The following is a 13,438-nucleotide window of genomic DNA, read 5'->3' as shown; positions in this document are numbered from 1 at the left end:
GGCTTACTTGTTTGTGTTAGCCGCCGATTAAAAAAAAATCAACAACAATAACTGTACGTGGTGGCCGAACTGAAGCGTTGAAACAAAAGGAAGCGAGCAATCGACGAGCTATTAGGAACATTGGAGAAAGATAATAATGAATAATAATAAAGATAATTGGTGGTTAACGAAACAAATCAAATTAGTTTTCGATTTAAATAAAATAAAATTATCTGCAGGGAGAGAGACGCGCGTGGCTTTGCCGCCACGGTCACTTCCGGGGTCGGCGTGACGTCACCCGCGCAGCTGGCCAATCGCGAGGGAGGATTCGGGAGGGGGCGGGGCGATAAAGGCCCCCCTCGGGTCAAGCGGCAGGGGGCGGTTGTGGTTCAGGGTGACCATGGCAACGGTGGTGCCGAGATAACAACAACAACAACAATGGTGCAGAGATAACAACAACAACAACAATGGTGCAGAGATAACAACAACAATGGTGCAGAGATAACAACAACAATGGTGCAGAGATAACAACAACAACAATGGTGCAGAGATAACAACAACAATGGTGCAGAGATAACAACAACAATGGTGCAGAGATAACAACAACAACAATGGTGTAGAGATAACAACAACAATGGTGCAGAGATAACAACAACAACAATGGTGTAGAGATAACAACAACAATGGTGCAGAGATAACAACAACAACAACGATTGTGCAGAGATAACAACAACAACAATGGTGTAGAGATAACAACAACAATGGTGCAGAGATAACAACAACAACAACAACAACGATTGTGCAGAGATAACAACAACAACAATGGTGCAGCGATACATTAAATACGCACTACAATGACAATAATTCTAGATTTGAAGCTTTCGTGACTGCAAGGAATCATATTCGTAGGTTTTTTTCGGTAAAGTCACCATGTAGGTAAAACATCAAAATTAATGAAAATAAAATAAAAACAAAAATCACGACGTTTCGGAGGCAACACAAGTCTCCGTCATCAGGTGGGACCGTCACAGCCGAATTACTTTTTGAATCATTGCCTCACTTGATGCAGCTAATTCGGCTGTGACGGTCCCACCTGATGACGGAGACTTGTGTTGCCTCCGAAACGTCGTGATTTTTGTTTTTATTTTATTTTCATTAATTTTGATGTTTTACCTACGTGACTTTACCGAAAAAACCTAAGAATAACAGTGACAATAGTTGAAAGCGATTTGAAGCATGATTTATTTTTAGGGGGGTTTCATTTTGCTTCTCCATTGGAAAATGGAGAAGCATACATTTCGAATTTTTTTTGAATGATTGTTATTAAACATTTTGATTCTAATTATTCTACCAGGGATTTTCATTCTGTGGAATGAATATGTGATTGTTATAAGTGTAGTATCCATTTTGCTTCGTTCTACTACAAAGTTTCAAGTATTTTTTTTAGTAGTCTTAATTACTTTTTATATTTTATAATCATAAGATAATTTCAATATAATATTCTGAACATCTGCAGTTTTAGTTGGGAGATGAATATTTTCAAGTTAATTTTATGCTAAATTTCAGCTTTCCAACGCCTTTTTAATACGTGTTTTCGCCTACAACATTTTAAAATTTTTCTTCTTCTTGGTTCTTTCGGTAAAGTCACGTAGAAGGGAAGTAATAAAATAATAAAGTATGTTTTATTTTTATTATTTTATTATTTCCCTTCTACGTGACTTTACCGAAAGAACCAAGAAGATGAATCCCTGCAGTCACGAAAGCTTCAAATCGAAATTTAACATTTTCAAAATTGAAATATGGGTTTGGGGGGGGGGGCAGAGCTTTGTGACGTCATATTTTAGGGGGGGGGGTCTGACTTTTTGTGACGATGGGGGGGGGGGTCAAAAATCGTCCAAAATCGCGTGACGTCATTTATGGACGACCCCAACGTATTGCGTGGCTCAGAATCATCAGGGGGGGTCCTACCAGGTTCAGAATCGTCAGCAAGTGTGAGGCAGGAAAGTGGGGGGGGGGGGGGCAGTGGGGGGGGGGGGGCGGCACTGCAGTGGGGGGTAGTGGGGGGGGCAGAGAAGTGGTGGAAAAGGGAATTCTGGGTCAGGGAAGTGGGGGGGGGGCAGTGGGGGGGGGGGGGCAGGGAAGGGGGGCACTGCAGTGGGGGGGTAGTGGGGGGGGGGCAGAGAAGTGGTGGAAAAGGGAATTCTGGGGCAGGGAAGTGGGGGGGGGGGCAGTGGGGGGGGGGCAGGGAAGGGGGGCACTGCAGTGGGGGGGGGGGGTAGTGGGGGGGGCAGAGAAGTGGTGGAAAAGGGAATTCTGGGGCAGGGAAGTGGGGGGGGGGCAGTGGGGGGGGGGGCAGGGAAGGGGGGCACTGCAGTGGGGGGAGTGGGGGGGGGCAGAGAAGTGGTGGAAAAGGGAATTCTGGGGCAGGGAAGTGGGGGGGGGGGCAGTGGGGGGGGGGGGGCAGGGAAGGGGGGCAATGCAGTGGGGGGGAGTGGGGGGGGGCAGAGAAGTGGTGGAAAAGGGAATTCTGGGGCAGGGAAGTGGGGGGGCAGTGGGGGGGGGGGGGGCAGGGAAGGGGGGCAATGCAGTGGGGGGGAGTGGGGGGGGCAGATAAGTGGTGGAAAAGGGAATTCTGGGGCAGGGAAGTGGGGGGGGGGCAGTGGGGGGGGGGGGCAGGGAAGGGGGGCACTGCAGTGGGGGGGAGTGGGGGGGGCAGAGAAGTGCTGGAAAAGGGAATTCTGGGGCAGGGAAGTGGGGGGGGGCAGTGGGGGGGGGGCAGGGAAGGGGGGCAATGCAGTGGGGGGGAGTGGGGGGGGCAGAGAAGTGGTGGAAAAGGGAATTCTGGGGCAGGGAAGTGGGGGGGGGCAGTGGGGGAGGGGCAGGGAAGGGGGGCACTGCAGTGGGGGGGAGTGGGGGGGGCAGAGAAGTGGTGGGAAAGGGAATTCTAGGGCAGGGAAGTGGGGGTGCTAATGTCTAGCCGCGCGTGGTCTTGCTGTACAAACCAGACGCAGAGGAATGCCGCACAATTGAACGCAGATGGGAATGCTCTTGTTGATTTCCAGACTCGGCACGGAGACAAAGGTTCCCCGTGTAGCCCATCGCGGACTGGCGGAGCAAGTGCTGAGCGTGAAAACCCACGCCCGGCCGCCTTTGTCTCCCCCGGCGCTAACTCATTTGAGGGCCGAGCCGACCCAGGGGAGAGACACGACCTTTGTGAGATACGTATGTAATACACGCAGATGATCGTTAACTGAACGATCGATTTGCGTTCCAGTCATGTGCCGTACGTAGCCAACCGTGCGGGGAGGACAACAAACTAAACACACACAAACAACAACAACAACTATCCTGAAGTAATTTTCGATTTAAAGCTTTCGTGACTGCAGCAGGGATTCATCTTCTTGGTTCTTTCGGTAAAGTCACGTAGAAGGGAAATAATAAAATAATAAAAATAAAACGTAATAAAATAATAAAAATAAAACGTAATAAAATAATAAAAATAAAACATAATAAAATAATAAAAATAAAACCTAATAAAATAATAAAAATAAAACGTAATAAAATAATAAAAATAAAACATAATAAAATAATAAAAATAAAACGTAATAAAATACAATTCTCACGACGTTTCGGCCACAACGCAAGCAGCCGTCCTCAGGTGAAGAACAGGTCTGTCGGGAAGACAGCGTCTGAAGTTCAGACGCTGTCTTCCCGACAGACCTGTTCTTGTTTTTACCGAAAGAACCAAGAAGATGAATCCTGAAGTAAGCTTCTCGAAGTGCTAGAAATGTTCACGTTAGCACGCAGAGTCATGAGAGTCCCCATGCTGTTATAGTTGCCGTTAGAAAGCAATAACAACAACAACAACATCACCATTGGAAACTCATTTGCCAGTAACAAAATATTACAATTGTTTTTTTACCCTTTTATCTGGCAACAAAACTGACAACTTTTTTTACAAGGAGTCATGTTTGCATAGACCACAATACCTGCGGTCGGAATGCAAAAAAAAACATAACTCTGATAATGTACGCACTGTCCTTGAAATTGATTGGTCCACACCCGAGACAGCTTTTCTTAGAGCCTAGTCTCACATGGTGTTGGACCAGATGACGCCAAAAGGGGCACAACTCAAGGACAATGAACCATCAGAGTATGAGAGCTCGGGGCAAGCATTTACACAATTGGAACCTCCTTTGCCAGTAACAAAATATTACAATTGTTTTTTTACCCTTTTATCTGGCAACAAAACTGACACCTTTTTTTACAAGGAGTCATGTTTGCATTGACCACAATACCTGCGGTCGGAATGCAAACAAAAAACACAACTCTGATAATGTATGCACTGTCCTTGAAGTTGATTGGTCCACACCCGAGACAGCTTTCTTTAGAGCCTAGTCTCACATGGTGTTGGACCAGATGACGCCAAAAGGCGCACAACTCAAGGACAATGAACCATCAGAGTATGAGAGCTCGGGGCAAGCATTTACACCATTGGAACCTCCTTTGCCAGTAACAAAATTTGATAATTGGTTTTTTACCCTTTTATCTGGCAACAAAACTGACACCTTTTTTTTACAAGGAGTCATGTTTGCATTGACCACAATACCTGCAGTCAGAATGCAAAAAAAAACATAACTGATAATGTATGCACTGTCCTTGAAGTTGATTGGTCCACACCCGAGACAGCTTTCCTTAGAGCCTAGTCTCACATGGTGTTGGACCAGATGACGCCAAAAGGCGCACAACTCAAAGACAATGCAGTGAATGCACCATCAGAGTGTGAGAGCTCGATTAAGCATTTACACCATTGGAACCTCATTTGCCAGTAACAAAATATGATAATTGGTTTTTTACCCTTTTGTTTGCATTCCGACTGCAGGTATTGTGGTCAATGCAAACATGACTCCTTGTAAAAAAAAAACGCGTCAGTTTTGTTGCCAGATAAAAGGGTAAAAAAACAATTATCATATTTTGTTACTGGCAAATGAGGTTCCAATGGTGTATTAATAACATTGCTTGCAATTAACGAGTAATCCACCCTTGTGTTGTTTTTTACTACACGCTTTTATTTAACTCACTCTGTCTGTTGATGTTGTCGTATCCTCAAATCTTGTAACTCAATTTTAACCCACTTACCAATGTGATAGTGTTCTCTCTGTGTGTATCTTTGTGATGTCTGTCTGCTTATATGTCTGCCTATAGTTTTCTGGTTAGATTTTTGTTGCTATTTCTTTTATACCTGATGACGATTGCTTGTGTTGCAATCGAAACGTCGTAGTATGCTAGTATTTAATTTATTATTTTATCTTCATACGTGACTTTACCGAAAGAACCAAAAAATATTTCCTGCAGTCACGAAAGCTCCAAAATTAAGATTGGTATACTTATGCCATACTGATGACAATACTATTTTATATAATAAAAAAATATTTTTTTAAACATTCTTTTTACACGCTACTAACTCACTCTGTCTGTTGTTGTATCCTCAAATCTTGCAACTAAATTTTAACCCACTTCCCAATGTGGTATCGACTGCAAACTTGGTATACTTATGCCATACTGATGACAATACCATATTATATTATAAAAAATAACAAAAAATACGAGAGCAAGCGAACGATCGCTGGGCGAACGTGGCGGCGCAGCATTGCACGTGGATCAATGATCGATTCATTTCGGGCTCGAGAGGGTGGGGTGAGAGGGTGGGGTGTTGTCGGTTTTATTTGAAATGAAATTTGTAAAAAAATCGGTTTCTGTTTGACCACGACTTCCTCTTCTGCCGGCGCAACACGTGGCTTTGGAAGTGCTTGCTGTGAGGACCTCTGTGTGTAGAGCTGCGTGTGTGTGTGTCTGTGTGTGTCTCTGTGTGTCTGAGTGTGTGTGTCTGTGTGTCTAATTGTGTGTCTGCGTGTGTGTGTCTGAGTGTGTGTGTGTCTGAGTGTGTCTGATTGTGTGTCTGTCATCTCCGTCATCTCAGTCAGTCGACACGTGGCACCTGCTGGGTCTGCCCCGTGACCTCCTGGTGCACCTAGCCTGGCACAGTAGGGGGCACAGGTGGTGCATCGGCCGGTCATCTCACTAAGTCGACCCGTGGCACCTGGGTCTGCCCCGTGACCTCCTGCCAGCGGGCGTTCGACACTTCACGTGGCCTCAAGGTGCACATGGCCTGGCACAAGCGTCGTGGTGACGTCACCGCCACTTAGTGGCGAATGGCGGTTGTTGTTGTTGTTGTCTGAGTGTGTGTGGGGTCACGTAGCGGTGGTGTAGTGGTTTGCGCTGCGCTGCGCTACGAACCCGGCGACCCGGGTTCGATTCTCACTCACGGCCTACAGCAGTGACGATTATCTGAACCGGTCCTGGGCCTCCCCTAGGTCGACTCGGCCTCAAATGAGAGTGACCGAGAGAGTGAGCGAGAGGTGGGGGTTTTACATAAAGCAAAGTTTAAAAATGTAAATAAAAAAAAATTACGAATGACGAACGAAGCAAAGTGCCGAATACACCGAGCATCTTCTTGTTTCCACTGATCGTAAAAAAAGAGAGAGAGGCCACAGTGAGAGGAAGAGAGAGAGATGGGGGGGTGGGGGCAGGAAAATCGTAGCGGATGGGTGGAGTCCGTAGAGGCGTTTTGCAGAAACGTAAAAAAACCCTCAATTCCGCAACAGCCAACTCTCTCTCCCTTTCTCTCTTCCTCTCTCCCTCTCTTTTCCATTCTTTTTTTACGATCAGTGGAAACAAGAAGATGCTCGGTGTATTCGGCACTTTGCTTCGTTCGTCATTTTTTTAAAACATTTTTAAACTTTGCTTTATGTAAACCCCTGCCTCTCGCTCACTCTCTCGCTCACTCTTTCGCTCACTCTCTCGCTCGCTCTCTCGCACACTCTCTCGTTCTGCACGCAGCCCTTCTCACTCTCCCATCTCTCTCTCCCATCTCTCTTTTCGTTTTTTAAAAGTTTTTTTTTGCTTTCCTTTATGTACCTCCCACCCCTCTCGCTCGCTCGCTCTCCCTCTCTCTCCCCTCCCTCCTCTCTCCTGTGGGCGCCAAAGTGAAGCTCTCCCACACAGCGGCTTCCCACACCCCCCCACACACACGCGGCAGCGCAGCCTCCCGGCTCCTCCACCTCCTCCTCCACCTCCACACGGCGACTTAAGACGCGACTCACGGAGCGGGGCGAGAGAGAGAGACGGCGTCTGGGAGGAACGACGCCTCTCGTCCCACCACCGAGTCGACAGAAAGGTAAAAATATGTTTGTAGAGAGCAGGGGGGGACATAGACATGGAGTAGGGAGAGAGGGGGGTGGCGATGGAGGAGGCCGTGTGCTCGGTGGCAGATGACGGGGAGCTCTGCATGCTGATGTGAGCTACACGTCGGAGGCCGTCGGACTGCGAGAAGGGCTGCGTGCAGAGCGAGAGAGTGACCGAGAGAGTGAGCGAGAGAGTGAGCGAGAGAGTGAGCGAGAGAGTGACCGAGAGAGTGAGCGAGAGAGCGAGCGAGAGAGTGAGCGAGAGAGCGAGCGAGAGAGTGGGCGACAGAGCGAGCGAGAGAGTGAGCGAGAGAGTGAGCGAAAGAGTGAGCGAGAGAGTGAGCGAGAGAGTGGGCGACAGAGCGAGCGAGAGAGTGAGCGAGAGAGTGAGCGAAAGAGTGAGCGAGAGAGTGAGCGAGAGAGTGAGCGAGAGAGCGAGCGAGAGAGTGAGCGAGAGAGTGAGCGAGAGAGCGAGCGAGAGAGCGAGCGAAAGAGCGACCGAGAGAGCGAGCGAGAGAGCGAGCGAAAGAGCGACCGAGAGAGCGAGCGAGAGAGCGAGCGAGAGAGCGAGAGAGCGAGCGAGAGAGCGAGAGAGCGAGCGAGAGAGCGAGGAGAGCGAGCGAGAGAGCGAGAGAGCGAGCGAGAGAGCGAGCGAGAGAGCGAGCGAGAGAGCGAGCGAGAGAGCGAGCGAAAGAGCGACCGAGAGAGCGAGCGAGAGAGCGAGCGAGAGAGCGAGCGAGAGAGCGAGCGAGAGAGCGAGCGAGAGAGCGAGCGAGAGAGCGAGCGAGAGAGCGAGCGAGGGAGCGAGCGAGGGAGCGAGCGAGGGAGTGAGCGAGGTGCAGCAAGCCGGTGGGTGGAGGTGGAAGTTGGAGGCGGGAGACTCCACGTGGTTCTGTTTGTTTGTTGTTGTTTGGTTGTTGTTGTTGTTGCTCGGCAGACGTCTGGTGGCGGTTGGTTGGTGGTGTTCGCACGGAATGGGGTATCGCTTGAAATGTCTGTCTGTGTTTATCTGTGTCTGTGTATGTCTCTGTGTGTCTGTGTCTGTCTGTGTCTCTCTGTGTCTGTGTCTGTCTGTTTCTCTCTGTCTGTCTCTGTCTGTGTCTCTGTGTCTGTGTGTCTGTGTCTTTCTCTGTGTCTCTGTCTGTGTCTGTCTGTCTCTGTCTGTGTCTCTGTCTGTATCTATCTCTGTCTGTCTGTGTCTGTGTCTGTCTGTGTCTGTGTCTCTGTGTCTATCTCTGTGTCTCTGTGTCTGTCTGTCTCTGTGTCTGTCTGTGTCTGCCTCTCCCCCACCCTCCGATGCTGCTGCTTCACTCGCTCTTAGTGACAAGGAGGCGCTGTTTGTTGTTGTTGTTGGTGTTGTTGTTGTTGGTGTTGTTGTTGGTGGTGGTGTTGGTGGTGTTGTTGTTGTTGGTGTTGTTGTTGGTGGTGGTGTTGTTGGTGGTGGTGTTGTTGTTGGTGTTGTTGTTGGTGGTGTTGTTGTTGGTGGTGTTGGTGGTGGTGTTGTTGTTGGTGGTGGTGTTGTTGGTGGTGGTGTTGTTGTTGGTGTTGTTGTTGGTGGTGGTGGTGGTGTTGGTGGTGTTGGTGGTGTTGTTGTTGGTGGTGTTGTTGTTGTTGGTGGTGTTGTTGGTGGTGTTGGTGGTGTTGTTGTTGTTGGTGGTGTTGTTGTTGTTGTTGGTGGTGTTGTTGTTGTTGGTGGTGTTGTTGGTGGTGTTGGTGGTGGTGTTGTTGGTGGTGGTGTTGTTGTTGTTGGTGGTGTTGTTGTTGTTGTTGGTGGTGGTGGTGTTGTTGTTGGTGGTGTTGTTGGTGGTGTTGTTGGTGGTGTTGTTGGTGGTGTTGTTGTTGTTGGTGGTGGTGTTGTTGGTGTTGTTGTTGTTGGTGGTGTTGTTGTTGGTGTTGTTGTTGGTGGTGTTGTTGGTGGTGTTGTTGTTGTTGGTGGTGGTGTTGTTGTTGTTGGTGGTGTTGTTGTTGGTGTTGTTGTTGTTGTTGGTGGTGTTGTTGGTGGTGTTGTTGTTGTTGGTGGTGTGTTGTTGTTGGTGTTGTTGTTGTTGTTGGTGGTGTTGTTGGTGGTGTTGTTGTTGTTGTTGGTGGTGTTGTTGGTGGTGTTGTTGTTGTTGTTGGTGTTGTTGTTGTTGGTGGTGTTGTTGTTGGTGGTGTTGTTGGTGTTGTTGGTGTTGTTGGTGGTGGTGGTGTTGTTGTTGGTGGTGTTGTTGTTGTTGGTGGTGTTGTTGTTGGTGTTGTTGTTGGTGGTGTTGTTGTTGGTGGTGTTGTTGTTGTTGGTGGTGGTTAGCTCGGTGTGTTTCGTGGATTGTGGTTTTATTATCCCCCACTTTATTTAAATAAAGGGGGGGAAACAAATAATTTGGTTTGAAACGGTGCCTCGCACATTCCAGCTTCTGTGGCCATGTGTTTTGAATCAAGAGAGTTAAAACTATTGAAACAATAAAAAAAACTCGTTTAAACTTCTCACGATTTATTTTGCCAGCTAAAGCCCCCCCCCCCCCCCCCGAATGAGCTTCGGGGAACTTTTATTCTTTCAGAAGCGACCCATGATCTCATCAAGAATTATGAAGCTCATCATGGACTTTTTCGTCATCGTCGTCGTCATTGTCATCGTGTGTGGAAAGTTATCGCAGCGAGCCAAACGTGTACCGTGAAGGCGTGACGCCGATTCTAAATGTTTGAGGGGGGGAGGGAAACACGAGAAAAATCCACGCGGCCACGCTGTGTGAGAGAGAGAGACGCGCATATTTCACATACCCAGCAGGCGTCAGGGTCGGGAGCGAACCCACGATTTCCTGTACACCAGGCGAGGTAGTTAACATCTCCTAGCCACCGTGATGATGATGATGAGAGAGAGACACGCAAACTCCAAATATACGGCAGCAGGCGTCAGGGTCGGGAGCGAACCCACGACCTCCTGTACACCAGGCGAGGTAGTCAACGTCTCCTAGCCACAGCTCACGAGCAAATACCAGCGACGAATGTCGTGTTTCCCTACCCCAGCCCCTAGGTCGGCTCAGCCTCAAATGAGTGCAGTGCCCGCTGCGGTTGTACGTATCGTGTGTCCGTTGAACTTCTTTCGCACCGTACGGAGGCAACCCATGCTGAACTACCCTTGTTTGGTTTGCATTCCGACCGCAGGTATTGTGGTCAATGCAAACATGACTCCTTGTAAAAAAGGTGTCAGTTTTGTTGCCAGATAAAAGGGTAAAACATCAATTATCATATTTTGCTACTGGCAATGGAGGTTCCAATGGTGCAAGTATTGTGGTCAATGCAAACATGACTCCTTGTAAAAAATGTGTCAGTTTTGTTGCCAGATAGAAGGGTCAAAAAACCAATGATCATACCCTTGTTCGTTGAAGCCATCCCCGGCGCTTGCTCTGATGAGTCCGGTTTGCCTGCACACTCGAAATGAGGGTCGTGGGCAGGTGCTCCAAATCGAGGGCAAGCACATTTATTTATTGTGGTTAATATTAATCTCGGGAAGAACAGCACCGTCGCTCTGCAAAATGCAACAGCGCGTGTGTTACAACCAGCCTTGCGCCCGAGCCGCCATTAACCACGTGGCTGGCATATCCGCGTGGTCATTCAATAACCCTGCCAGCCCCCTACAGGCCCGACTCGGTCATCACACGCTGCTGTACACACGTGCGTTGATGCACTGCACAGCACATCAGGACTTTCACAAAAGCACACTTTACTCCCTTGCTGCACAAGGACATACTTAAAAGAGTGATCCATTCCTAATGTGCCACATGCTGATAGCGTCGATGCGCCCTGGAACTACGGGTCCTGGAACGAGTGCGGCCTTGTCATGCGATTCGTCGAGCAAGTACCGTGCGCGTGCGAAACCCCGCGACATCAGAACTTGGGGGATGCCCGCCACTCGCAGACAGCACTTCTTGCCCCGACAGCCCGTCGAAGGCTATACGGGGGAGCTTTGTCATTGCCTTTGTAGACAATTTTGAAAGCCGCGGGGCTGGCGAGTGTGTTTTTTTCTTTCTCTTTTGATCTGGGCAGGTGGTTGCGATCAAGTTGTCCGTACACATACGAACTGTCTCGTTCATCACCAGAGCAGCAGCGGTGGTGCAAATGAGGTCATGCAACATTCTCGTTTGGGGAACCTTTTTATTTTTTTGCCGCTACAGCATATCAAGGTGATGGGAGATAAAAAAAAACAACAACTTCACGGGGACTAACCCAGAATAAGGGGAGGTTGTTGTAAGCTGCTCACCGCGAGCTCTCAATGCTCTGTTGGTGCATTGTCCTTGTACTGTGCGCCTTTTATCATTCTGGGTCAGAGGTCGCAACCGGGTACCCGATACCCGTACCCTACCCGATACCCGGCTACCCGTACCCGGCCGGGTACGGGTACGGGTACCCATTTGCGACCCTGGTGCGGCCGGGTACGGGTCGTGAGTCACTGGTGAGTCACCGTTTGTCACTCATTTCCCAACGTCTTGTCTCTTCTCACGATTCAAGTTCCTAGAATCAACCCACCCGCGCCTGCAACATGGCTTCATCCCAGAGGTCGCAAACGGGTACCCGATACCCGTACCCTACCCGTACCCGGCCGGGTATCGGGTAGGGTACGGGTACCCGTTTGCGACCCTGGTGCGGCCGGGTACGGGTACAGGTAAGGAATCAAAACCCGTTTGCGACCTGTGTTCTGGGTTCAACCACCGGTTAAGTCGATTGGCAGGCAGGTGGCCTGTGGTGAGGCAAAGGGACGTCACGGTGTCGAGATGTTAACTACCTCGCCTGGTGTACAGGAGGTCGTGGGTTCAATCCTGACCCTGACGCCTGCTGCTGTATATTTGGAGTTTGCGTGTCTCTCTCTCTCTCAACATCATCACGGTGGCTAGGAGATGTTAACTACCTCGCCTGGTATACAGGTCGTGGGTTCAATCCTGACCCTGACGCCTGCTGCTGTATATTTGGAGTTTGCGTGTCTCTCCCTCTCATCATCATCACTGTGGCTAGGAGATGTCGACTACCTCGCCTGGTGGAACACAGGAGGTCGTGGGTTCGATCCCGACCCTGACGCCTGCTGCTGCTGTATATTTGGAGTTTGCGTGTTTCTCTGTCATCATCATCACGGTGGCTAGGAGATGTTAACTACCTCGCCTGGTAGACAGGATGTCGCAGGTTAAATCCATGACGCCCGATGTATATTTGGAGTTTGCATTTTCTCTCTCTTCCGGTGGTCGCGTGGATTTTTACCCAGGTCCTCCAGTTTTCCCTCCACATTTATAAACATGCGTTTAGAGTCTTTGGCTACTATACATTTTCACACGATGATGAGTCACCTCGTTGAGCTATCATTTGTGATAGCCAGGTCGTTTCTGTAAAAGCGCCGTAAAGCTCAGTTGGGGCCTTACCTTGTAAAATAAAAAGTTGTAATAGCTTAATAGATCGTTTCACCACCCCGGGAAGGATATGTATTATTTTACATCTGCGGTATTACATTGCACCGTGTGCACGTCTACAGACAGTAGAGACAAATGCATGTGTGGAGTGGTGGCGCAGCAGTTAGCGGCGCTGGGCTATTAACCTCTCCGCCTGACTCTCTGGTTCTTTCCGGTAAAGTCACGTAGGTGGAAAAATCATTTTAAATAATAATTAAAATAATAAAAAGAACACGACGCTTCGGTCGCAACACAATCGTCCGTCGTCAGGTGATGGATTCCTGCAGTCACGAAAGTTCAAATCAAGATCTCTTCACCTGAGTTCGATCCCCCCTCTGAAGGTTGGTAACACTGAGCAAACCAGCTGGTGGTCGTTCTTTATAGATGCTGCCAAACCTCCTTCCTCCCCGCCGGGCCCCGTCATAAGAATGTGGAATGTCCGGCATCAACCAATTGGGATGAGCTTTACCCGCAATGCTTTTCTTTGGGTGAGAAAGGAACGCTGCTGACAACACAAGCCTTCAGACTAGAGGTCGCAAACGGGTTTTGATTCCTTACCCGTACCCGTACCCGGCCGCATCAGGGTCGCAAATGGCTACCCGTACCCGTACCCGGTCGGGTACGGGTAGCCGGGTATCGGGTAGGGTACGGGTATCGGGTACCCGGTTGTGACCTCTGCCTTCAGACGGTCTTCACCCGAAGACGATCTATTAATTTTCTACCCACGTGACTTTACCGTAAGAACCAATGAGTATGGATTCCTGCAGTCACGAAAGCTTAAAATCAAGAATAAATGTATTCATC

The 13,438-nt window shown here is 49.0% G+C and overlaps 2 protein-coding genes across 2 annotated transcripts in view; one reads left to right on the top strand and one right to left on the bottom strand.

The window, feature by feature from the left end:
* Positions 1-267, bottom strand: part of ERCC4 (ERCC excision repair 4, endonuclease catalytic subunit) — a 30,289-nt gene extending 30,022 nt beyond the window's left edge. The window contains 1 exon segment of the mRNA XM_078618646.1: positions 8-267. The gene's annotated coding sequence lies outside the window, so the exon portion shown is untranslated.
* Positions 268-6,989: 6,722 nt separating this feature from the next.
* The window catches only part of LOC144735939 (peripheral myelin protein 22-like), a 20,837-nt gene continuing 14,388 nt past the window's right edge, over positions 6,990-13,438 (top strand). The window contains exon 1 of the mRNA XM_078618531.1: positions 6,990-7,216. The gene's annotated coding sequence lies outside the window, so the exon portion shown is untranslated. The remainder of the gene's footprint in view (positions 7,217-13,438) is intronic.

This window comes from Lampetra planeri, chromosome 58 (assembly GCF_965212315.1).
Source record: "Lampetra planeri chromosome 58, kcLamPlan1.2.h2, whole genome shotgun sequence".
NCBI classification, from domain to species: Eukaryota; Metazoa; Chordata; class Hyperoartia; order Petromyzontiformes; family Petromyzontidae; genus Lampetra; species Lampetra planeri.
The sequence above is the reverse complement of the archived record's forward strand: the minus strand, read 5'-3'. Positions and strand labels throughout refer to the sequence as shown.